Here is a 26337-nt window from a genome sequence, read left to right on the forward strand (position 1 = left end):
GAGTGTTCTGTGTGTGTTTTTTCTGTTATGTCCACACTGTTGACCCTTGATTGTTCTCCCTTCCCCATTGGCCAACCATCACACCACTGTTTCAATATGATGTCATCATCAAACAGCCCTCAGCCAATCAGAACACATCTTATTCACTATATAACATGGAGGCTTTCAGAAAGAAGAGGCCTTTCGTTTGAATTCGGTCCCGTTCGGTTTTGGTTTTCGCTTTGCTTCGCTTTGCTTCTTGTTATTGCTTCGGCTTCGTTTGTTGGTTTGTTTTGCTTTGTGTTTGTGTATTTTCGTACAGCTTCGGCTTTGTTGTTTTGTTGGTTTACATTAGTTTCTTTGTACTTTCATTTGTTTGTGTGTTCTTCCTTGTTTTGTCATTCCCTTGCCCCAGTGTTACATGTTCAACTTTTGTGATCTTTTGTACCCTGCTCCTGTTTATTACTCTTGTTTTCCCTTATTTGTATTCCTGGTTCACTTGTGTTTTTGTGTGAACTTTTGTATATAAGGTTAGTTTAGGTTGTTGGGTACACTTTACACACTTAGTTGACTTTGTATTAGTACGCTAGTTTAGTACGGGTGAGTGCCATTTGTCTTGTATGGTTTTGGGTAGTCAGTGCAGGTTAGCTAGGGTGTTGAAGACGCCGAAGACCGTGTGTTTCGGGGTTTCTTTTGTAGTCAGATTAGCTTTCCCTCACTGTCCTAGCCAGCTCCATTTTGTTTATTTTCTTTTCTTTGGCACCACTCTAGTTCCTTACCCTTATCACGCTTCCTAGTCCCTCACCAGAATCCCCCTGCTTCCAAAAGAATTATCCTAAATGATACACCCCTTTACCCCTAGACACTTGGGGTCGTAACAGACCGCTAACTCGTTTCCTTAGCTTGGATTTAAGCCACGAAGCAGGCTTCTACTGTATAAACGTCTAGAGGAATCACAAACTATTTGAGAGGCCATCATCCCAGGGGGAACTGACAAAGTCTATGCCTAAACACCTAGCGCAGTCTCTCGAAAGACTGTCAAAAATCGATTTCTCCGTTTGCGTTGCAAGTAAGTGAAAACGCAATCTCAACCCAGAGCCACTTGGCAGCAGCGGAACGTAAATACTGTTACTGCTCGATACCGACGTTAGCCTACGCTCGATACCATGTTCAGCCACCGCTAGAAAATGTTCGGCTCTAGTACCGGAGCAAACGACAGGAGGGCCAATGTCGAACGGGCACACGTGTCAGACATGGAGAGCGACTAGGATGGGATTCGAACTCATGCGTGCAGAGCACAGTGGATTAACAGTCCATTGCCATCGCCTCGTCAAGGAAACTGGGCTGTCCGGACATGAGTTGGCGCGCTCCAGATGATCTTTTTCTTTTTTTTCCCTCGTACTCGAGGGTCATTTTCCTGTTCCACATGCGATTTCAACATATTCCTTGGGAGATGTCAAGCCAGCAAGCCACTGCTGTGCTTCAGTGGCCAGTGTGGAGTTCAGTGGCCCTGTTGTACACAGAAAGCACATTGAGCTCCTTGGACATGAAAAGTTCCAGATAAAAGCCATTTGTCATCCTTTCTCTTGGTGTCGATGTTGCTATTGTATGTAAAGGTGGCAACTTGCTCAGCGAGCAGGCGGAGCACACACCGAATGCAGATGTGTCTGAGTGGTGTGTCCAAGTGGCTGCAAAAGGACGGCACTCCTGGGGCACCGTGGCTTAGTTGGTTAAAGCGCCTGCCTAGTAAACAGGAGATGCTGGGTGAGCCTGGGTGATTCTCGATGATTGCAAGCCATACAGCCTCCGCCATGCTTCCCAGGTGGGATGAGGTTTTGGAGTTGGTATGCAGTGTTTTGTTATCTCCAAACATAACGCTGTGCACATTTACCAACAAGGTCAACCTTTGTCACGTCTGTCCACAGAACATTGTTCCAGGAGTTGCTGTGGAACATCCATGTGGTCTTTAGCAAACTTGAGAGGGGCAGGGTGGTTTTTTTGGGGGGGAGAGCAGTGGTTTCCTCCGTGGTGACCTCGCATGATCACCACTCCTGTTCAGATTTCTTCTTATGGTGGACTCATGAACACAGACGTAAGACAAAGTCAACCACCTGTTCGCTAGATCCCATCCCCACTCAGCTAGTCAAAGATTCCCTTGAAGGACTGGCAGGACCTATAATTAGTATGATGAATGCATCGCTTGCGTCAGGCGTTGTACCTGATCAATTTAAGGTAGCGGTTGTTAGACCGCTCCTTAAGAAGTCAAATTTGGATCCACAAGTTCTTAACAACTACAGGCCTGTCTCAAAGGTCCCATTTCAATCTAAAAGTCTTGAGAGAATAGTTGTTGCCCAATGTCAATCGTATCTGGATTCAAATAATATACTTGAGAAATTTCAGTCTGGTTTCTGAAACTGCATTAACATGAGTCGTAAATGATATTCTTTTAGCTACTGATGCAGGGAATGCAATAGTGCTAGGTTGCAACAGTGCTAGGAATGCAAACTTTAGGTTGCGCTTCTTCATGCTGCATCATTGGCATGAGTGGAGCTTTTTAAACGTCTGTACTTACTGCGCCCCATAAGAAATCGTTTGTCCCCGTTCAAAAGAGATTGTGCGATGTCCTGCACCATTCGCAAAGCAAACCTTTGACAGTTTGAAAAGAGGAATTTATTCTTCTTCCTGAACGTGCAGTAGTTACAAAGTTGAACGTCTTCACACGATCTGCTACAGTTTTCAGTGGGTGGGCTTTGTCAGATGGCTTGGGAAAACGCACTGTGTTTCGGCTCGGGAAACATCATGAGCAGTGTCCTGCATGTTTTCTGTGTATAGCTGTCTTTTAACGCACACAGAACTCATTCGAAATCCTTGATTTCTCCAATTAACAAGGGTCCCTTAAATGATGACTCAAAGTAACATCTAATCAGATTAGTTTCCTTTGAGCTGGTTCAGAGTTTGCTCAAGAGTTTACCTTTCACAGATGCGCAAAAAAGAATGTTGGGGGTGCATGCTTCAAGGCGCCTTACAGCTGTAGGGAGTGATTCGAGACGATTCCTGGCGTGTGCTCGTTCCCATATACCGTACGCCCCGGGGTGCAGTGCTAGGATGACGTACAATACCGCTTGGGCACGTAACGACGTTATATGCAAGTGCGGGACGTGAGGGTTTTTGTTTGTTCGTTTTGTTTTGCTCTGCTTTGCTTTGTTTTGCTTTCCATCGCGTTGGTAAGAGCGTAAATAGAAAGGCGATTCCTGCGTCTATCACTAACGTAAGAGCTATTTCAAGTGCGACGTGGTGCGGCTTTTCAAATGCTTGTGGGCATTTCTCTGTTGTTGATTCTTTTTTTGTGTGTAACAAAGTGGCATTTTCATGTCCGGACGGGGAGACTTTATCATTCCGACATGAAGCCACCCTTAAGTCCTCTGAGGCTTGTCTGTCTGCAAGGCTTGTATTTTGGAAATGTTTTTTTGAAACGGAGAACGACTTTGAAATAGGCTTCTGCCAGCGCCTCGCGATCCAGGTAAGATTGTAGCAAGAATGCAGCGGCGGTGGGGCTTTCTGTAGTCATGGCCGGTTGGTTAAGGCGATGGACTAGAAATCCATCGGGGTCTCCCCGCGCAGGTTCGAATCCTGCCGACTACGTTGTCCGCCTCCAGTCGGTGTGTTTCGGCGCAAGCAAAGAAGCGCGCCTCTTTGCTGTTCCTGGTGGTTTTAAAACACCCAATCGCTTGTACCCGCTGCCTTGGAAATAAGTTCTTCAGCGTCCGCGAATGGCATTTTGCAGCTGGAAGCAGATGTCAACGCGTTTTGCACAGAGCACCAAAAAAGCGTCTTTTTTGAAGGCCCGGGTATTGAGCATTGGTGGTTCAGTGGTAGAATTCTCGCCTGGCACGCGGGAGGCTCGGGTTCGATTCCCGGCCAATACAGTGGCTTTTGCAGCGAGCGGCTCCATCACTTGCATCCCCTTGCAACTCGCAACTGAAAACCCACTGAAGCTAAGCAGGTGTGAGCCAGGTCAGTACCCGGATGAGGGTGAGCTACAGGGAAACGATTTCTTATGGGGCGCAGTAAGTACAGACGTTTAAAAAGCTCCATTCATGCCGACGATGTAGCATGAAGAAGTGCAACCTAACGTTTGACAGACAAAAGCCGGGCGCCGCTACGAGCAATATGAAATCAAACTGACAGCACACAGCGTTTCGCGCTGACTCAAAAGTGATCTCGACAGACGCTGTTCTCTGCATAACGCTGAAAGAGCTAAAGAGCGTTTCTGTTGAGACGTAACAAGCTCGTTTCTTTCTACCATGATGTCACCATGACCAAATCTGTCTTTAAACACCTTGCTCAGTCTCTGACGAGACTGTCAAAAATCGCTTTCGCCGATTGTATTTCAAACCGGCGGAAGCGGGGTATTGGGAAAAGTTTTCAACTAGCAATAATCGCACCTTGGCTAAACCTCACAGGCTACGATACTGCCACTGCGCAAAGCTGACGGTTGCCAGGCAACCGCGGGGATCCTATGGAAATCGTTATCGATCGTCTCATGGCATGTCCTTGCGGTAACGCTTCATATTTGTCGTCTTCTTCTTCTTCTAGCTTGAGGTTTTGAAGAATTTCATGACAGACAAGGGCTCCGTTGGGAACAAAGGGAGTTGTGAGAAAACCGTTGCTTATTTTCAGCAGCAGAAATACAACCCTTTAAATACAAGATGACAGAACAATGACGAAGGGCATGCCGGGAGGAACTCATGCACTACTGAGGAAAGGGGGCGGGCACGTACAGTTCACATTCAAGCCACAAGTACTCTTCTCGGATGTTACACAAACAAATCCTAACGTCTTGAAAGCATTGCAGCATGTTTGTGTCCCACTTCCCGTGGCTGCAGGACGACTGACACGAACGGACAAACACAATCTGTGGCGTTTAGCGTGACATAGTCTTGCAGGCATCGTGCTGTCTCACTGCAATACTATACCGCTGGAAGAAACAGTCCATCTGGCCATGAAACTCATTTGAACGTCTAGCTACAGCAACTAACAATATCATGATTTATTCAGGATGTGTGGAATCAGCACGTCCCGGAGACAGCTTCCGAAATCGTGAGCATTCTCTGGTGGTGTCCTGCAGGGCTCCTGTGGGCGTGCGTTGGTGGTATAGTGGTGAGCATAGCTGCCTTCCAAGCAGTTGACCCGGGTTCGATTCCCGGCCGACGCAGTGGCGATTGGTTTTAAATGCTGTCATGAGCCTTGGATTGTGACTAGCAAAGCGAAGCCTTTTGAAAGAGCTAAAGCACTGCAAAACGGAATTGAAGGAGAATCTTACAGGGGATTCTGAGCGGTGTCTGCATGCACGCAGTCCGATACAGGTGCTGAAAGCTTAAGCTACTCTCAATGTCATGCTGCCTTTCCCTGGAGTAAATCTGTTACAGTGAAAGAATGCTTCTGGCAGGTTCAAAAAGGGACCCTTGTTAATTGGAGAAATCAATGATTTCGAATGAATTCTGTATGCGTTAAAAGACAGCTATACACAGAAAACATGCAGGACACTGCTCATGATGTTTCCCGAGCCGAAACACTGCATTTTTCCAAGCCATCTGACAAAGCCCGCCCACTGAAAACTTCAGCAGATCGTGTAAAGACGTTCAACTTTGTAACTACTGCACGCACAGGAAGCAGAATAAATTCCTCTTTTCAAACTGTCAAAGGTTTGCTTTGCAAACCCCACAGGACATCGCACAATCTCTTTTGAACAGGGACAAACGATTTCTTATGGGGCGCAGTAAGTACTGTTACTGTCACTGCTCGATACCGACGTTGGCCTACTATACCATGTTCAGCCACCGCTAGAAAATTTACAGCTCTAGCACCGGAGCAAACGACAGGAGGGCCAACATCGAACAGGCACACGTGTCAGACATGGAGAGCGATGAGAATGGGAACCCATGCCTGCAGAGCACAATGGATTAGCAGTCCATCGCCTTAACCACTCAGCCACCTTGTCGACGAAACTGGGCTGTCCGGACATGGGTTGGCGCGCTCCAGATGATCTTTTTCTTTTTTTTCCCTCGTACTCGAGGGTCATTTTCCTGTTCCACATGCGATTTCAACATATTCCTTGGGAGATGTCAAGCCAGCAAGCCACTGCTGTGGTTCAGTGGCCAGTGTGGAGTTCAGTGGCCCTGTTGTACACAGAAAGCACATTGAGCTCCTTGGACATGAAAAGTTCCAGATAAAAGCCATTTGTCATCCTTTCTCTTGGTGTCGATGTTGCTATTGTATGTAAATGTGGCAACTTGCTCAGCGAGCAGGCGGAGCACACACCGAATGCAGATGTGTCTGAGTGGTGTGTCCAAGTGGCTGCAAAAGGACAGTGCTCCTGGGGCTCCGTGGCTTAGTTGGTTGAAGTGCCTGCCTAGTAAACAGGAGATCCTGGGTTCAAATCTCAGCGGTGCTTTCTTTGTTCTGTCTTCTCAAACAGAACTGGTCCTTATGGACAACCGCCTACGGCTAGACTTGCAAGTATTCATTTCCAATCTTTAACGCGACTTGTTTTTCTTAAAATGGATGCAACTTGCAAAACATGAAATACAAACCTTGCTAATCAGCGCTAGCGGCTAGCAAAAAAAAAGAAGTCAGCAATGTTTTTTTTCTTTAACCTTAACCCTGCTAACGGAGACGAGTTAATCGACCGAGTCTATGCAGCTTAAACGGTGCGCAAGTCGGGTTCTTAGCTGAAAGGGTGGTAAATCACGCTCACCCCAGTCCTTAATCTTTTAAAGAGGATACAAAATTGAACCTAGTCGCCACATCACATACATCCTGTTCAATGATAAAAAGGTAACATCTATCCTCGCTCCAGAGTAAATCTCACGTTGAGGGCATCTTTTTTTTCACTTTACCGTGCGTCGGGCTCGGCTGCACAGAGGAGAGAGCAGAGCAATGAGGTCACGGGGACGGGGGAGTCACACGCTGGCGGTTTGAATACGCGGAAGATCACTGAGGGATCCACAGTATGTGGACCCTCCGTGCGCCATCAGTCCGCACTCCGGACTCTGAATCCTGCCATCCGAGTTAAGATCTCGGCGGAACCTGAGGCGCAGTTCCTTCTTAAAACGTAATCTGGTGAGCATTTCTAGAATCGTACTTGTATAGATGCAGCCTTTAATGTGTTGCTAGGTTAAAATTGATGACTTCTTGTATTTCAGTAGGCAACTGCCCTCTTGATTTCGGATTTAATTTCTTTATTACAGGGACGCTTTTATGAAGACAGAGTCATGCTCAGGTACTTTGCTTGATGGAGGAAGCTCATTTCGGACTCTGTGATCTGCTCACCTGGAAAGGTCTGCTGTACTACTACAAGAGAGAAGTAGGGTCTGGAAGAAGGGACAATTTTATGATGCTTTGGAAGATAATGTTTTTTTTTCTTATACTGAAAATGAAAGGTAGTTGTTTCTATATGGACTCAGTCTTTGGAAATTGTGTATATATATATTTCAGTGATCCCTCAGCCATTCCTTCTGTATTGTAATTCAATTTCTCTTTTAAAATTCCTTTCCCACTTCTAGGACCTGCAGTTGCTGAACTCCACAATGGCTTCTATTGGAAAGTCTGTGACTGAGACCAAGTAAGTGTTGACTTTTTTATGAAACCATTATTTATTTTGGAGCAATGAGCAATTCTTATATAAATGCAATAAAATCATTATGCTCAAACTATGAGAGAGAAAATTAAGGATAATTTAAGAAATCAGTCTTAGCTTGTTTCTATACACAGATGGTATTATTTATTTTCAAAGGAAACCCGCGAGGATTCCTCTGGTGTGCAAGATGTGCCTGAATACTTTTGATCAGCTTCCTGCTCACTTGAAGAGGGCGTGTATGAAGCACGCCACGGCAGAAGAGATCAGGATGGCCTCTCAACAGGCGAGGGAGGACATGATGAATCACCTGAAGAACGGGGTCATCGTGGATTACCACAGAATAGAGATCGTGTCTGGTGAGGCAAACAGGATAGTGGTTTTAAGACTGCTAGAGTCCTTGGGCCTTTTTGTACATGGGAAGCCTGAAGACACATTGGCAAGGTGAGATATTTTTAATCTGTAAGGCTTCTGTAGTTTCTTTTTGAAATCATTGTTACAACATATTATGTAAAAGCATGTTGAAAAGAATCTACCTGCATTCCAGCGGCCCTGAACAAGAGGCCGCTGTCCAGGAGGAAGAGATGCCAGAGGCTGCTCTAGAAACTGAAACAGAAGCGGATAAGGAAGGGGAAGATGTGAGCTCTGAAGAATTCTATCAGCAGTAAGACTTTTTATTTTTCAGATGTATCTATTTTTTACTAAAATTCTTATTTGTCTTATAGGTATAAAATGTTTAAACCGGTGTTTTATATCCTTACAGGCCCTGAGTAGTTAAAAAGTATCAGCAGGCTCTCCGGAAGAGAGTGGCTCAAGCTGGACTCTATAGAAAGCACTCCCTGGATGCTCCTCTCCTGATTGGATTCAAACAGTACCTTACCAAGGATCTGGGAGTGGCAAATTATTCTCAGGAGGTATTTATTTTTTAAAGGCATTTAAAATTAAGCAATGGTATCTTCATTGTAAATGTTTTTATTTCTTAGCTTAAAATTCACCAATGTGAAATGATGTCAGCCATAAACATCATGACTCTATTGACTCAGGAGCCAATGGTGTGTCGTTAAGGGTCGGAACTCCCGTCTTCCCCCCCGGCCGGTCGGTCCGGAGCCTCAAGGTCCCAAAGCCCCATGGTGGCACATCCCTCGCTTTAGGTGTGTGAAAGTGTGTATTGGTTTGGAAGGGGACCATGTCTGCAGCGGGGTTGAGTGCGCTCTATTATAAACCTAGGGAATCGGGTAGTTACGTCGGCGCGGGGAGTCTGGTGAGGGCCGCGAGATCCCGGGGTGTGAGCAGCGCCAGCCGCGGCCGGGTGGCCGAGTGGTTGTCCGGCCAGGCTGCTTATACTCTGCACAAGCCGGCGCATTTTCATTGTCAAAGAGCGGACCTCGGCTCTGAGACCCTATTACAAACTGCAGGACTACGCAGGCGACGATATTAAGGGCTCCTTCTATGCAGAAGAGCTACAGAAGATAAACCCTGATGTTGAGAACGTCTACCGCATCCAAACGATTTTAGCAGCCAGGGGTCGTGGCAAAAACAAACAGCTTTTGGTAAAGTGGCGCGGCTGGAGCGATAAATTCAATAGTTGGGTAAAGGCTTCCGAGCTCCGAGACATATAGAGGTGGTGAAAAATGCCACCAGTAATTCATCCTCAAAGATGTTTCCAAAGAACACCAATGCGTGCTTCACAGAGCATCTGGCAAAGGCGATTGCCCTGGACGGGAGCTGGGAAGTGGGCCTGGTCGAGCTGCACTATCCACATACACTACACACTTTTGATGAAGACAAAGTTTTTCTGTTCGTCAGTGATGAGCTCAAGACTATATGGACCTGTATCTTACCGAGAGGGTACTACAGCAACATCGAGCAGCTCTTGGCATGAAATGAAACTGCAATGAAACGGCTGTGGAAAAATCCAAGTTAACGGCTGTAAGTCTTAAGTACAACCCCATTAGCCGGTCGGTAAGGATTGTTAGTGATAAACGGATTGTTATACAGGTGCATAACCGCCTGGCGAGGATGTTGGGTTTCAAGTCGGGTGTCGTGGGTGTAAAATCACCGCACCCCGTCGATATGACTGGCAGATTTAACACCATGTATATATACACCGATATCATAGAACACCAGTTAATAGGCGACGTCTACGCACCAATTTTGTGTTGTGTGCCCTTTAGAGGCGTGGATGGTGAATTCGTCACAGTATTGTACGACAAACCCCATTACGTGCCGGTGAGCATCGACCATTTTAACAACATCACTATTGAAATAAAGACGGATCAAAACGAACACGTGTCATTTGCATTTGGAAAGGTCATCGTCAAGCTGCATTTCAGACCTGTGAAAGCGACAAACATCTAAAAGGATGACGGTCATCAAGAGCTACGGGGATCCTTCTCTGTATACGCACTACTACAAACAACAGGCTGTTATGGATTACCAGGATTTTCAGGGCTACCGGTTCAGTACGGCGCGGGTATCGGGGGTATTTTCAGAGTGCTATTTAGAAAAGCCTGCCTTTTCTGAAACGCGGGTTTGAAAAAGCTAAGCTGTACATGGCATCGGCGGCTAAAAACATCGCCAAAGACGTGGTCAGCAACGTTACAATCGCTGCCATGTTTAAGGTGGATGCACATCAGCAGGAAGGTTCGGGTCTAGCATACATCCGCAGGGTTGTCAAGAGAAAAAGACAGACGTCATCATCTCACCGTCGGGGGCCTCCGAAACCTGATAAAAGAACGGCTAAGCGCAGACAGTCAACTCATAAAAGCTTCAGGTCGACCAAGAAGGGCGTGACACACCACAATCAACAAGACATGAAACGAGACATATTTTAAATATGGCTTTTGTTCACGGCGGGTCTGCAGAATGCGCCAAGTCGGAGCTGGACATATTTCAATTAGCGCCTACCCAAACAAGCATCGAGAAAAGCTTTTACATAGATGTTCCACCCCTCACAGCCCTAACAGAAAACGCACCTCTGGAGTTCTACGTCGCCGGCAACGGAGAAGATTATTTAGATTTAAACAACACCCTGCTCTATTTGACCTGTAAAATAACAGAAGCAGACGGTCAGGACATTGATGCGGCAGCCCGTGTGAGTCTGGTGAATTACCCCATCACAGCCATCTTCAGCCAGGTTGACATCACCGTAGGAGACCGATTGATCAGCCAGAGCAACAACTGCTATCCTTACAGAGCCTTTATAGAGTCTGTCCTGAACTACAGTGACGAGACGCTGAAGACGCAGTATTCAACAGGGCTCTTTTACAAAGACACAGCCAGTCAACACGAGTCCACAATTTTGGATGGTCCCAATCAGGGGTTCCAAAAAAGAGCACCATACACAACGCAAAGTCGAAAACTGGAGCTCCTGGGTCACATTCATGCAGACCTGTTTTTTCAGGACAAACTACCCAAGTGGGCATTGATTCGTCGAATATACGTATATTTACGGCGAAAATACGGTAAATTATTTTCGCAGTAATTAATTTATTATATTTACTATATTTATTATACACGTGTAAATTAATTGCTGCGAAAATAATTTACTTCGTACACTGTGCAGAGTGCCGTATACTCCTAGTTGCGGCACACACGATACATACAGTAAAAAGCCTCAGGCACTGTGTTAGACGTGTTTTCGACGTTATATATGCGTTTATTCATGTCGTCGATTTTACGGTTGCAATTCGACGTTGATTATACGTCGAGGCGACGTATATATACGTATAGCCATATTTTCGCAGTAAATATACGTATATTCGACGAATCAATGCCCACAGCTTGGCATACAAGGGTTTTGCTGAGGGGGTCTTGCCACCTGCCTGAAAAAAAACAGTAAAATGTTTGAGTGCCTATAGAGTTTCTATTTTTATTTTCTTGACAAAAGTTGATACCATTTCCTGGACACCCCATCCCCCATCAGTGCGCGGTGCCCGGGGAAAAATCTGTAGGGGGGCGTCTGAAATTCTGAGGGGGGGATGATATTTCGGTTGAAACGGAGCTGTACGGTGCAGCTACCCAAATGAAATCTCGCAGCTATGCCATTGACTAGTGCTTCATGATAGAAGATAACGACTAGCAATCTGGTATTTGCGATGAAGTTCAGTTTCACATTTTTCGTCACTCTCACAGTTTGTATTGCCTGGAGCGAAAAGTACCATAAGCGTTCATTTTTGCAGCTACATGGATGTTCTGAATCGTTAAGAAAAAAATGTTGTAAAACCAACAGAAAGCACAGACTGCTATAACTAGTCCTAGTTATATAACGATTTTAAGTATAATGATAAACTACTGCAAGGAATCGGTCCACCTGAGCAAACAGGATCGTAATGTTGACACTCAATAACGACACTGATATGTGCAGTTCCTGGACGGATAGCCCTCCTGCCCATCAAACAGACTGAGTGACTGTTCGTGTCATTTAGTGTTGTCTGACCATTGACAAAGTACAACTATTTTTTTAGGGCGCAAATTAAGTTAGGTAAATCTTTTTGCCCAAAACTGAAGGGGCGACATTCCCCCCTCCCCCCGTGATGCCAGGCCTGTCCCCATCCTATTCCATAATGTCATTATATATAATACTATACAACAGTGACCGATCCTTACTAACTGCATGCGTTAAAATTGCACATCAGCTCATAGCAGGGGGCACATAGCCGCGATGTATTATCAATGTTAAATTTCAACCATAATATCGACAACATTAATAAACGCATACGTTGAGAAAATATCGAACCCAGCATATTTTCCGGTTATATACCACAATGCATTGCTAGTATTCGTTGGTCACCATTTTGGACACGTTTTTCAAACGTAGAAGTATATCTGCAAATATCTCAGCAATCCTCTTTTGACGAGTAAGTATGAACAATAATAATACTATCTGAATACATACAGATCTTTCTTAATATTATTTTGATTAAAATAGTATGTGAATAAGCAAAAAATGGCACATAAAATAGTGTGAATGGGGAAGATGACACAAAATCGTTTTGCCGTTTCTCTTATTCTTATTCTATGTTGTACTTTCAAACTTTGGGTACTCTTTAATTAGGACAGACTTTATTGCTCAACTGCTATGATGCAAGCCAAATTTTATACATTTATTTCAGCTTTGAGCTTAGTAAACCGTTCATTTTTTAGATTATACTAAAGAAGATATTAATCATCATTTATTTGGGAAGTAATATTATACAATTTTCTCCTAGCTGCGGTGCTGAAGTCCCACCCTACATCAACAGAAAAAGAAATAAAGGAGCACGCAATGTGTTACTTGAAGAATGCATATGCAAGGCAGGGGGCCAGGAGATCTGGACACTGAAAATAATAGATTTTTGGTTCTAACTATTAGGACAATTAGACAGGGTTTGCAAATAGTGGACAAAAATTGTCTTAACTTCCATTGAAATATTTTTTTTTCTTGGAAATATAGAAGTTGTACATTTTAAAATGTATATTTGAATCAAAATGTGGTTTTGAGTTAGTGTGTTAAAGTAATTAGTTTTGTGTTTGTCATTACTATACTGTATATTGCCATGTTACCAGAATTTGTAGCTGAAGTTTAAGACTAGTTGTGTTTTTTATGATTATTGCCCATATGTTGATTGTTGATTGATTGTATACCATGTATAATTTGAAATACATATGTTTCAGGTGTGAATGTGTATTTTCAGAATACATTTCTAAACCTAATCATTGGCTTGGTTTACTTGTTTCTACGCCTATAAAATCTATCTTTGATGTATAATAGACCTCTACCCATATACGTATAATAGACCTCTAATGTTATCCGTATAATAGACCTCTAACCATATACGTATAATAGACCTCTAACCATATACGTATAATAGTCCTCTAAAGTTATCCGTATAATAGACCTCTAAAGTTATCCGGAACTCCAACCATATATGTATAATAGTCCTCTAAATTTATCCGTATAATAGAACTCCAACCATTTATGTATAATGAACGTCTAAACATAGACGTATAATTGACGTATAACTTTAGACGTATATTAGAATTTCATTCTAGACGAATTGTAGACCACTTTTAGACGTCTAAGGTATGCGTTTAATAGACGTATATTATACGTCTTTTGCCCACTGGGACTACTGAATGGCGTAGACCTGAAAATAAAACTCACGCGCAACAGAGATGGTGAACAAATCCCGACTAAACCGCTTCAACCGCTTCAACCAGACTTCCAGAATGGACATTGCATCGGTGAATATTTTAATCTGGTGGAAACATCCGGGAAGCCTCTGAAAGTCTTTTTTTGTGTGTAACAAAGTGGCATTTTCTTGTCCGGACGGGGAGACTTTATCATTCCGACATGAAGCCACCCTTAAGTCCTCTGAGGTGTGTCTGTCTGCAAGGCTTGTATTTTGGAAATGTTTTTTTGAAACGGAGAACGACTTTGAAATAGGCTTCCGCCGGCGCCTCGCGATCCAGGTAAGATTGTAGCAAGAACGCAGCGGCAGCAGGGCTTGCTGTAGTCGTGGCCGAGTGGTTAAGGCGATGGACTAGAAATCCATTGGGGTCTCCCCACGCAGGTTCGAATCCTGCCGACTACGTTGTCCGCCTCCAGTCGGTGTGTTCTGGCGCAAGCAAAGAAGCGCGCCTCTTTGCTGTTCCTGGTGGTTTTAAAACACCCAATCGCTTGTACCCGCTGCCTTGGAAATAAGTTCTTCAGTGTCCGCGAATGGCATTTTGCAGCTGGAAGCAGATGTCGACGCGTTTTGCACAGAGCACCAAAAAAGCGTCTTTTTTGAAAGCCCAGGCACCGAGCATTGGTGGCTCAGTGGTAGAATTCTTGCCTGCCACGTGGGAGGCTCGGGTTCGATTCCTGGCCAATGCAGTAGCTTTTGCAGCGAGCGGCTCCATCACTTGCATCCCCTTGCAACTCGCAACTGAAAACCCACTGAAGCTAAGCAGGTGTGAGCCAGGTCAGTACCCGGATGAGGGTGAGCTACAGGGAAAAACAAAGCTTCCAGCTGGAAGCGGTGTTAATGGTGCCGGCGGGGGGGCATTCACCCTGAGGTCTGTGCGGGTCCCAATTCCCCAGCATAGTGACAGAGAAATAAACATGTTTGGGCAACTTTGGTCACCCCCATTTAACTTCTGGGGTAGGAAAAGCACACTTTTCAAAACTTGTTTTTCAGCTCGAAATAAACGTGTTTTTTCAAACCTTGGAATCCCAATGTAACTGCCTGGCTCATTAGAGCCCACTGAGTCAGCCCTTAACCCCACTGTGCAGAAGTTGTCAAAACAGGTTTTTCAGCAGAAATAAACACGTTTGGGCAACTTTGGTCACCCCCATTTAAATTCTGGGGCAGGAAAAGCACACTTTTCAAAACGTGTTTTTCAGCTCGCTGTGACCTCTGTTTTACATCTCATCCAAAAGACAGCGCCCTTTTACAACACAGCGTCTCTGTCACTATCATAAGTGACTGCCATCATAAGAATATGAGTCCAATATTTTAGAATATAGTCAGAATGACATCTAACCTTACCTGTGGTGTCTTTAATCCCTATTGCTCAATGCATGGTGTACGTACTGCATAGATATGTCTTGAGAATGAGGAATGGGCCCCTGAGACCGTCATTTACCTGTTTCACAAATGATCGTATTTTACTAGAGATTCTGTTTGGGATTCAGATGTGCATTCGGACAGCAATCCCTTTCAAGAAATGATACGTACTGGATGAGGTCAAAGGTGCTGGAACACTGTATTTAGGATGTGTTTGCAGTGATTGTGTGTCTCCTGCTTCATCGCAGTGATATATAGATGTGCTCCTGTAATTTATTGGTACATGCCCAGGGCAGTAAGCAGTCTGAGGATTTATTTCCAGACGGCATAGAGCAGTGAAGCAGTGAAGTAGTGCAACACACTGGATCATTATATTATTAGAATCTATTCTACTTAAATTATTACATTATACACAATTTGAGTTCATTTTAAAAAGTAAAAGGTAATGAAAGGAATGCATTTTCATAAGAAAGATAATACCGATATGCATGTGATAATCTTCCTTATATCATGTAGTGCGTCAGTTGGACACTTTGTGGGCTTGAAATACAAAGCAAATCATGTTCTATGGTACAAGATAAATACAAAACGTAAGCTTTTATTTTAATTAGATTTGTTTATAAAGCATAAGCAATCATTTATTACATTAATATATGTGAAAATGACATTTTAGCATCATAATATTACATAAAGGTCTCTAGCTTCAACACAGTGATATATATATATATATGCTCAGTGATTTATTGGTACATGCCCAAGTCAATAATCAGAATGAGGATTCATTTCCAGTCGGGCTACAGGTAGTGTTGTGAAATACTTCAACACACTGGATCGCAGATTTAGACCCCCTGCACTCTTACTCCTTAAAAACCAAAGAAATGAAGATATGTAGCAATCACATTGTAACAGGGGTGACAGTGACTTAATGCTTATACTAGTGGACTTTTGGTACCTTTAGGGTACGGTGTTCCCTGAAGGGCTCTCAAACCCCGCATTTCAGATGCCTAGCTGTATCGCTGATGTGTTGCACCTCAGAATCACTTTTAAACCTTACCTCTGGTATCTTTAATCACTTTTGCTCAACGCATGGTGAAAGTATTGCATAATTGTGTCTGAAAATGAGTAATGGGCACCTGAGAGACTCATTTGCCTGTTTCACAAATGATCATATTTGACTAGAGATTCTGTTTGGGATTCAGTTGTGCATTCTGACAGCAATCCCTTTCAAAAAACGATACATTCTGGATGAGGTCAAAGGTGCAGGAACACTGTATTTAGGATGTGTTTGCACTTATTCTGTGTCTCTAGCTTCAACACAGTGATATATATATATATGCTCAGTGATTTTTTGGTACATGCCCAGGGCAATAATCATTATGAGGATTTATTTCCAGATGTGCTAGGGGTAGTGTTGTGAAATACTTCAACACACTGGATCGCAGGTTTAGACCCCCTGCACTCTTACTCCTTAAAAACCTGAAGCGTCTGGCGTCTCGCCGACGTCGAACACCCCCCTCAGGCTGTACTCGTACTCGGCTAACTGCTGTGGAACCCTGCGTGAGCAGCCGCTGCGCCACGGTGACGGCTGGCGACCCACGGACGCCCCACTATCGGCCGGCTCCAGCCCCGGCTGGTCCTCTAGAGCCTCCCCACACGGCTCCTCCTCCCGAGCCCGGTAGGGGGCCAGGCGGTCTCGGTGCAGGACCACCACTCTCCCCCGTGTTCGCAACCTGACACGGTAGCAGACCTCGCCCACCACCCAGAGTACCTCAGCGGGCCCCTCCCACGACGGCGCCAGCTTAGGGCTGAGGCATTTGCGGCGGCGGGGGTTGTACACCCAAACCGAGTCCCCGGGCTGGAAGGCAGGCCCCCTGCAGCGCAGGTCGTAGTGCCGCTTCTGCCGGACCAGCCAGCAGTGCCGACCAGTCTCCGGGCGGCGGGCCGAAGACCAGGTCCACCGGGGTTCACATTTCCCGGCCCAGCATGAGTGAGGCCGGGGTGCACCTGGTGGATTCCTGGACCGCGGTCCTATACGCCCAGAGCGCAAGGGGGAGGTGGCGGTCCCAGTCCCGTTGGTGCCGGGACACCAGGGTGGCCAGCTGGGTGGTGAGCGTACGATTAAACCGCTCCACCAACCCGTTGCTCTGGGGATGCAGCGGTGTGGTCCGCGTCTTAGTGATCCCCAGGCGCTGGCACACTCTGGCGAAGACCTGGGACTTGAAGTTACGCCCCTGGTCACTATGTAACTCCTCCGGCACCCCCAGCCTGGCAAACATCCCCTCCAGCAGTGCATCGGCCACCGTGGGGGCACTCTGGTCCGGGAGGGCGTAGGCCTCCGGCCACTTCATAAAATAATCCATGGCCACCAAGACGTAGAGGTTCCCGGCCTCGGTGCGCGGAAACGGGCCCAAAACGTCCACCCCCACCCGCTCCATAGGAGCCCCCACCTGGTGTTGTTGGAGGGGGGCCCGAGAGCGCTCGGGGGGACCCTTCTGCGCCACGCACACCGCACACGTTCGGCAGTACCGCTCCACGTCCCGGTGGCAAAGACCCCAATAAAAATGGCCTCGGAGGCGCTGCAGGGTTTTTTTACCGCCAAAGTGCCCCACGCCCGGCTGGCCATGCACTGCTCGGAGCACCGCCCCGCGGAGCGACCAAGGCACCATCAGCCGCCACCGTACCTCGCCACTGGAGGGTACCCGCCACCCCTGGCGCAGCACCCCGTCCTTTACCTCCAAGGCCTCCCACAGGGCGCAGAGAGCCTTGACGGACTTTGGGTTTGGGGCGAGCTTCTCTCGCGTAGGCCGCACTCCGGCTACCACTCCCAGCATGCCCAGCGGTACTACGAGCGCCTAGGGGCGCTTCCTCCTTACCACCAGGCGAGGGCGTTACAATACATAGAATATGCATGTAAAACGAACAGATCTTATCGAGAGGGTTATCAGAATACAAAAGGTATATATTCAGTCAGTTACAAAGTGTTACACATATCAAGAGGACATACGTTCAGTATATCATTCATTTAGACCATTTCATAAATGAACCTGGTTATAACTTCTACATTAGATACTGAAAACAAGTACATAACTCTTAGGAATTAAATTGATATCAACTGGTTGGGATAACAATTGAATTCTCGAGCAGTAATGCAGTGAAGTTGAATACTCATCCAATCTCTGGGGATTCAGATCTCCTGCGGGCACAAAGAAACAGTTGCAGGCTTGTTGCTGTCCAATCCGCGCTCTCTGTCTAGGTGCCAGGCTGTGCTGTGCGGGTTGCGACGGTGCCCTGCTGATGCTCACTGACCGGCTAGTTAGTGTTGGCTTTAACTAGCAAAGTTTGTGCACAGGAGAAAAGATGACTGTGGGTCCCAGCAAGTCAAGAAGAAGACCGGTTCGTTCCTGATGAAGAGCTAGTTCTGAATAGTGATTCAACTGTCCACAGTTCCGACCTGTTCACGAGGCCTGCTGCTGGTGCTAACCTCGGGTGGATCCTCTGGTTACTCTCTGGCAACCTCCGCTCTAGACTCTTAGAACAAAGGAAAGTTCTGGCACTCGGACACACTGGCCGTTCCGTGGTTGTCCGGGCTGAGTCTTAGGATGGTCAGGAGGCGCGCTGTGAGAATGTCCTGCCCTTGGGAGCCTTCTGCTCCTGGGCTGTCCTGCCCTGGAATTCTCCTTTGAATTCCCTTTAGAAAACTCCACAGAAATCTCTACTGAATTCCCACTGAATCTCTCAGGCTCTCTGTGTTGCCTGTTTTTACCTGGAGGAACTTCAGCTCGTTGATTGGCTGAAAGTTCCATGGGCATCAGAGTCCCACGTGGGTTACTCGGCCCTACCAGTCCCTGATTGGTTGATCAAGGTGAGATATGAGTCACTTACTCCTGACACTTAGGAATGCAGTCCAGATGTCCATCTGGCACTCCCTAGACAGATAGGCGCCAATGGATGACCATTGATCATGATAGCCAGGCTTAGCTAAGTGCATCCCCCTTTGGGAGCTGTCCCTTATCAAGGGAAACCTTAAATCAGCCTGCATGAATAGTTTCTCTGTGGCTGCACCACAGAGATGAACAGAGAGATGAGGCCTAATTTGTGAAAGCTCAGAAACACTTAATTCTTTCTTATTAATAAGCCTCACCGCTACTCCGCCCAAAGCACTTTGAGATTCGCGTTTGGGAATGCGCCCTGCCCTACAAATAAAACAGGTCTACGGGTCTGAAACCTGCTCCACGGAAAACAGCTCTGTTGCACTTTTGATCAAAGGGAGATTCGCTGTTCTTACTTTTTGATGACATAACACCCAAAGGGGCTTCTTTGGAGCTGGATTCCAACCAGCATCCTTAAGTTTCTTGGCGGTATCCTTTACAGTCCTCTGTTCGGTCGACAAGGGACTGAAGGGGGCAGCTTTCCTCACACATACAGTGCAATGTACTGTAGTGTTCCCCTTCATTGAATTCGCAGTTCTGCATCAGACATCTAACTCGTTTCCTTAGCTTGGATTTAAGCCACGAAGCAGGCTTCTACTGTATAAACGTCTAGAGGAATCACAAACTATTTGAGAGGCCACCATCCCAGGGGGAACTCACAGTCTATCCCTAAACACCTAGCGCAGTCTCTCGAGAGACTGTCAAAAATCGCTTTCTCCGTTTGCGTTGCAAGTAAGTGAAAATGCGGTCTCAAGCCAGAGCCAATTGGCAGCAGCGGCACGTAAATACCGTTACTGTTACTGCTCGATACCGACGTTAGCCTACTATACCATGTTCAGCCACCGCTAGAAAATGCACGGCTCTAGAACCGGAGCAAACGACAGGAGGGCCAACGCCAAACGGGCACACGTGTCAGACATGGAGCGCGACGAGGATGGGATTCGAACCCATGCGTGCAGAGCACAACGGATTAGCAGTCCATCGCCTTAACCACTCGGCCACCTCGTCGAGGGATCTTGGCTGTCCGGACATGGGTTGGCGCGCTCCAGATGATCTTTTTCTTTTTTTTCCCTCGTACTCGAGGGTCATTTTCCTGTTCCATGTGCGATTTCAACATTTTCCTTGGGAGATGTCAAGCCAGCAAGCCACTGCTGTGGTTCAGTGGCCAGTGTGGAGTTCAGTGGCCCTGTTGTACACAGAAAGCACATTGCGCTCCTTGGACATGAAAAGTTCCAGATAAAAGCCATTTGTCACCCTTTCTCTTGGTGTTGATGTTGCTATTGTATGTAAAGGTGGCAAGTTGCTCGGCGAGCAGGCGGAGCACACACCGAATGCAGATGTGTCTGAGTGGTGTGTCCAAGTGGCTGCAAAAGGACAGCTCTCCTGGGGCGCTGTGGCTTAGTTGCTTAAGGCGCCTGTCTAGTAAACAGGAGACCCTGCATCCGAATCCCAGCGGTGCCTTTTTTGTTCTGTCTTCTCGAACAGAACTGGTCATTATGGACAACTGCCTACGTCTAGCCTTAATTAAATGCAAGCATTCATTTCCTGTCTTGAACGACTTGTTTTTCTTAAAATGGATGCAACTTGCAAAACATGAAATACAAACCTTGCTAATCAGCGCTCGCGGCTGGCAAAAAAAAAAAGAAGTCAGCAATGTTTTTTTCTTTACCCTTAACCCTGCTAATGGAGAAGAGTTAAACGACCGAGTCTATGCAGCTTAAACGGTGCTCATGTCAGGTTCTTAGCTGAAAGGGTGGTAAATCACGCTCACCCCAGTCCTTAATCTTTTAAAGAGGATACAAAATTGAACCTAGTCGCCACATCACATACATCCTGTTCAACGATAAAAAGGTGACATCTATCCTCGATCCAGAGTAAATCCCACGTTGAGGGCATATTGTTTTCCACTTTACCATGAGTCGGGCTCAGCTGCACAGAGGCGAGAGCAGAGCAATGAGGTCACGGGGACAGGGGAGTCACACGCTGGCGGTTTAAACACGCGGAAGAAAACTGAGGGATCCACAGTATGTGGACCCTCCGTGCGCCATCAGTCCGCACTCCGGACTCTGAATCCTGCCATCCAAGTTAAGATCTCGGCGGAACCTGAGGCACAGTTCCTTCTTAAAACGTAATCTGGTGAGCATTTCTAGAATCGTACTTGTATAGATGCAGCCTTTAATGTGTTGCTAGGTTAAAATTGATGACTTCTTGAACTTCAGTAGGCAACTGCCCTCTTGATTTCGGATTTAATTTCTTTATTACAGGGGCGCTTTTATGAAGACAGAGTCATGTTCAGGTACTTTGCTTGATGGAGGAAGCATATTTCGGACTCTGTGATCTGCTCACCTGGAAAGGTCTGCTGTACTACTACAAGAGAGAAGTAGAGTCTGGAAGAATGGACAATTTTATGATGCTTTGGAAGATTATGTTTTTTTTTTCTTTGAAATCGAAATGAATCAGAATATCAGTGCAAAAGACAAACTCTTGGTTTGGTTTAAAGAGATATGGTTTTAAAACAGACAAAATGTAGAAAACAGGTGTTTCTCACTTTTGGAAAAGAATGGACCGGGGGTAATATTTTACTAGTTGCAGTGCTGATCTCACTGGGTTACAGTCCTGCAGTGTCACACCAGGGCCAGTGGCGCAATGGCTAACGCGTCTGACTACGGATCAGGAGATTGCAGGTTCGACTCCTGCCTGGCTCGGGTCGTTTTTAAACGCATCGGGCTACTCCCTATGTAGTCTGTGCTACTTCCTGCATTGTAATCGTACCCAGTAAGAGATTTCCTTCATGTAAATGAACTGCACCTGACAGCTTTAGAAAAACACCTGGGCTCAGTACGGTGCTGAGAGCTCAGCGTTGCTGTTCTAATTAGCACGCACTGCATCGGCTATGAGCCGGAACCTTTCAATTATTCCGATCAGTAAGTCAACACGTAGTCCATATGAACGGTAGAAATATTCTCTTGTCTGTCTCTTGTTTGTATAGAACTGAATGTCCCTGACAATGTACTGTTAGTTTTAATTGAAGAACGGCATTGGTGTTCAAATATACCAGACAAGTTTATGTAACTGCTCATGCGACACTCAGTTGTAATTAGTCAAGAAATAATGTCGAACAACAGCTGCGGGTTTGATTCTGAACGTATCAGATTGCAGCGCCTTTTACTTCCATTGACAAATGATAGAGATTCGAAGAGAGATCCTTCAGACCAGCAAGCAAACCCACGGCTATTTCGGTTTTCTATCTAGGCAACGTTGGTGTCTGCAATAGCATACATGAAAGCGTGATGCAATTTCTGTGGCTACATTTGTTGCACGTCATGCACAGTAAGAGTGTTTCTAACACCAAATAAAAAGTCAACAATTAGCGATCACGCCTTCTCCTCAGTTAACCCACTGAAACCCTTGCTGTTAACAGTTCTTTACTGCGTGCTTTAAGAGCACCTACACATCGTGTCGGTTCTTACAGCTTTATTCATTAGGTTTTCAAAGGCATAAGTAGAGCACCAGAGGTGCGAAATCAAAATGTGTGGTTATCTGAAGAATTGCTTTCCATGGCAGCGGGGCCAAGCGATTTAGCGTTTTTATAGTACCAGGAAAGGAGAAGCGGCACTTCGCCTCTGCCGCGCAGGCACAAGGCGACGTGCGGCAGACGCCGGAGTCGGCAGGTTTCGAACCTGCGCGGGGAAGCCCCAATGCATTTCGAGCCCATCGCCTTAACCACTCGAGCACGACAAATGCGAGCTTTTCGCCGCCGCATTCCTCCTATAATCAAACACGGACTGCGAGGTGGCTGCGGAAACCTTTTTCAAGTTGCTCTCCGTTAAAAAAAATACCTTTCACAAGATTCGTGCCGGCAGACAGACACGCCTCAGAGGGTTTAAGGCTGGCTTCACGTTCAAATGATAAAGTCCCCCAGTCCGGATGTCAAAATGCAACTTTGGCAGACAGAAAAAACATCAACAAACCAAAAATGTGGACAAGGATTTTACAAGCTGCACCACACTGCACTTTCAAAAGCATTTACATTCGTGTTAGACGCAGGAATTGCCTTTGATTTGCGCGCTTACGAACGCCATGGAAAACGAAACAAAACTAAAGCCCTCAGCTCCTGCACTTGATTATAATCCCGTTACGTGTCGAAGCAGGAATTTAAGTCATCCTACCACTGCAACACGGGGAATAGAGGGAAATGAGCACAAGCTACGAATTGTCTCTAATCAGTCCCTACAGTTGTAAGACGCCTGGAAGCGTGCACCCCCATCATTAATCTTTGCGCATCTGTGCAAGGTAAACTCTGGAGCAGTCTCTGAAACGGCTCAAAGGAAACACGTGATTGATTCCATGTGCATCTGGGGTTCATTTCTTATTTACATTTAATTCAAGGGAAAGGCTTGGGTCAGTTTCAGACGGCCTCCAACAGCGAGATTCAAGCGCCCCACCTTCAGCCCAATCTGCGCCGCCAGAACGCCAACAGCTCCTCTGGTCTCCGGGGTGCGGTTGTGACCCCGTAACCTAAAGTGTTGGTGGCAGACAAATGGAGACTAACAGGTGATGTCCTAGGACATGACTACATTGTGACACTCGGTGGGGATGGTGACCATTGCTTGGAAAAGAGTGCGAGGCCCCTTTAGAAAAACATTTTGTTAACAGGCATTCTGCCTCAGCCTAAACACCTATAGCTTGCAAAGCGCATGCTATTAGACAGGCACCTCTGCAAGACCTTAAGAGTCTCTTAAACTAGTGATAGTAAGGTATTCCCAATGGGCGATGTTCGGCTTTCAAATCATCTCTCCGTGGAAGCGCCGAGATGCAGCTGTTTAAGGCTTAGAAGCAGCTGACTGTTTTTCTACCTAGCTGATCACTGTCAGTCAGGGAGCTTAGAGGTGAAAAGCCTGTCTGAGAGACAATTCGCCGTCGATCAGTTCAATATGTTCCGTACCAGCTCGGCGCACCTGAGATCATCTTGGTAGCCGTGTAGCTCATATGAGTGAAAGCGCGTGTGTCAGGACTCTTACTTGGCCATCCCAACATACGGAATTTCTTCTGTTTCAGCCACTCTGTTGTTGATGTACTCCTTTGTTTTTGTCATGTTGCAAGACCCAGCGTCTTTTGAGTTTTAGATCACAGGCAGACACCCTGACATTCTGCTGTAGAATTTCCTGATACATCTCGGAATTCATCGGTCCCTCGATGATTGCAAGCCGTACAGCCTCCGCCATGCTTCCCAGGTGGGATGAGGTTTTGGAGTTGGTATGCGGTGTTTTGTTATCTCCAAACATAACGCTGTGCACATTTACCAACAAGTTCAACTTTTGTCACGTCTGTCCACAGAACATTGTTCCAGGAGTTGTGGAACATCCATGTGGTCTTTAGCAAACTTGAGAGGGGCAGTGGTGGTTTTTTTTGGGGGGAGAGCAGTGGTTTCCTCCGTGGTGACCTCGCATGATCACCACTCCTGTTCAGATTTCTTCTTATGGTGAACTCATGAACACAGACGTAAGACAAAGTAAACCACCTGTTTGCTAGATCCCATCCCCACTCAGCTAGTCAAAGATTCCCTCGAAGGACTGGCAGGACCTATAATTAGTATGATGAATGCATCGCTTGCGTCAGGCGTCGTACATGATCAATTTAAGGTAGTGGTTCTTAGACCGCTCCTTAAGAAGTCAAATTTGGATCCACAAGTTCTTAACAACTACAGGCCTGTCTCAAAGGTCCCATTTCAATCTAAGAGTCTTGAAAGAATAGTTGTTGCCCAACATCAAATGGATTCAAATAATATACTTGAGAAATTTCAGTCTGGTTTCTGAAACTGCATTAACAAGAGTCGTAAATTATATTCTCTTAGCTACTGATGCGGGGAATGCAACAGTGCTAGGTTGCAACAGTGCTAGGAATGCAAACGTTAGGTTGCGCTTCTTCATGCTGCATCGTCGGCATGAGTGGAGCTTTATAAACGTCTGTACTTACTGCGCCCCATAAGAAATCGTTTGTCCCCGTTCAAAAGAGATTGTGCGATGTCCTGCAGCAAACCTTTGACAGTTTGAAAAGAGGAATTTATTCTGCTTCCTGTGCGTGCAGTAGTTACAAAGTTGAATGCCTTTACACGATCTGCTGCAGTTTTCGGTGGGCGGGCTTGGTCAGATGGCTTGGAAAAACGCACTGTGTTTCGGCTCGGGAAACATCATGAGCAGTGTCCTGCATGTTTTCTGTGTATAGCTGTCTTTTAACGCACACAGAACTCATTCGAAATCCTTGATTTCTCCAATTAACAAGGATCCCTTAAATGATGAGTCAAAGTAACATCTAATCGGATTAGTTTCCTTAGAGCTGGTTCAGAGTTTGCTCAAGAGTTTACCTTTCACAGATGAGCAAAGAAGAATGTTGGGGGTGCACGCTTCAAGGCACCTTACAGCTGTAGGGAGTGATTCGAGACGATTCGTGGCGTGTGCTCGTTCCCATATACCATACGCACCGGCGTGCAGTGCTAGGATGACGTACAATACCGCTTGGGCACGTAACGGCGTTATATGCAAATGCGGGACGTGAGGGTTTTCGTTTGTTCGTTTTGTTTTGCTCTGCTTTGCTTTGTTTTGCTTTCCATCGCGTTTGTAAGAGCGTAAATAAAAAGGCGATTCCTGCGTCTACCACTAATGTAAGAGCTATTTCAAGTGCGCATGGTGCGGCTTTTCAAATGCTTGTGGGCATTTCTCTGTTGTTGATTCTTTTTTTGTGTGTAACAAAGTGGCATTTTCATGTCCGGACGGGGAGACTTTATCATTCCGACATGAAGCCACCCTTAAGTCCTCTGAGGCGTGTCTGTCTGCAAGGCTTGTATTTTGGAAATGTTTTTTTGAAACGGAGAACGACTTTGAAATAGGCTTCCGCCGGCGCCTCGCGATCCAGGTAAGATTGTAGCAAGAACGCAGCGGCAGCGGGGCTTGCTGTAGTCGTGGCCGAGTGGTTAAGGCGATGGACTAGAAATCCATTGGGGTCTCCCCGCGCAGGTTCGAATCCTGCCGACTACGTTGTCCGCCTCCAGTTGGTGTGTTCCGGCGCAAGCAAAGAAGCGCGCCTCTTTGTTGTTCCTGGTGGTTTTAAAACGCCCAATCGCTTGTACCCGCTGCCTTGAAATAAATTCTTCAGCATCCGCGAATGGCATTTTGCAGCTGGAAGCATGTCGACGCTTTTTGCACAGAGCACCAAAAAAGCGTCTTTTTTGAAGGCCCAGACACTGAGCATTGGTTGTTCAGTG

At 46.1% G+C, this 26337-nt stretch overlaps 7 non-coding genes across 7 annotated transcripts; 5 read left to right on the forward strand and 2 right to left on the reverse strand.

Moving 5' to 3' along the window:
* Positions 1-3834: 3834 nt before the first annotated feature.
* Positions 3835-3905, forward strand: trnaa-ggc (transfer RNA alanine (anticodon GGC)). Its single transcript has one exon. It is a non-coding gene; the product is annotated as a tRNA-Ala (tRNA).
* Positions 3906-4327: 422 nt separating this feature from the next.
* LOC138231443 (U4 spliceosomal RNA) lies at positions 4328-4469 on the reverse strand. Its single transcript, XR_011186694.1, has one exon. It is a non-coding gene; the product is annotated as a U4 spliceosomal RNA (small nuclear RNA).
* Positions 4470-5122: 653 nt separating this feature from the next.
* On the forward strand, positions 5123-5194 carry trnag-ucc (transfer RNA glycine (anticodon UCC)). Its single transcript has one exon. It is a non-coding gene; the product is annotated as a tRNA-Gly (tRNA).
* Positions 5195-14108: 8914 nt separating this feature from the next.
* On the forward strand, positions 14109-14190 carry trnas-aga (transfer RNA serine (anticodon AGA)). Its single transcript has one exon. It is a non-coding gene; the product is annotated as a tRNA-Ser (tRNA).
* Positions 14191-20002: 5812 nt separating this feature from the next.
* Positions 20003-20084, reverse strand: trnas-gcu (transfer RNA serine (anticodon GCU)). The gene has a single exon. It is a non-coding gene; the product is annotated as a tRNA-Ser (tRNA).
* A 1624-nt stretch (positions 20085-21708) lies between these two features.
* On the forward strand, positions 21709-21781 carry trnar-acg (transfer RNA arginine (anticodon ACG)). The gene has a single exon. It is a non-coding gene; the product is annotated as a tRNA-Arg (tRNA).
* A 4247-nt stretch (positions 21782-26028) lies between these two features.
* On the forward strand, positions 26029-26110 carry trnas-aga (transfer RNA serine (anticodon AGA)). Its single transcript has one exon. It is a non-coding gene; the product is annotated as a tRNA-Ser (tRNA).
* Positions 26111-26337: the final 227 nt, after the last annotated feature.

This window comes from Lepisosteus oculatus, unplaced genomic scaffold (assembly GCF_040954835.1).
Source record: "Lepisosteus oculatus isolate fLepOcu1 unplaced genomic scaffold, fLepOcu1.hap2 HAP2_SCAFFOLD_60, whole genome shotgun sequence".
NCBI lineage: Eukaryota > Metazoa > Chordata > Actinopteri > Semionotiformes > Lepisosteidae > Lepisosteus > Lepisosteus oculatus.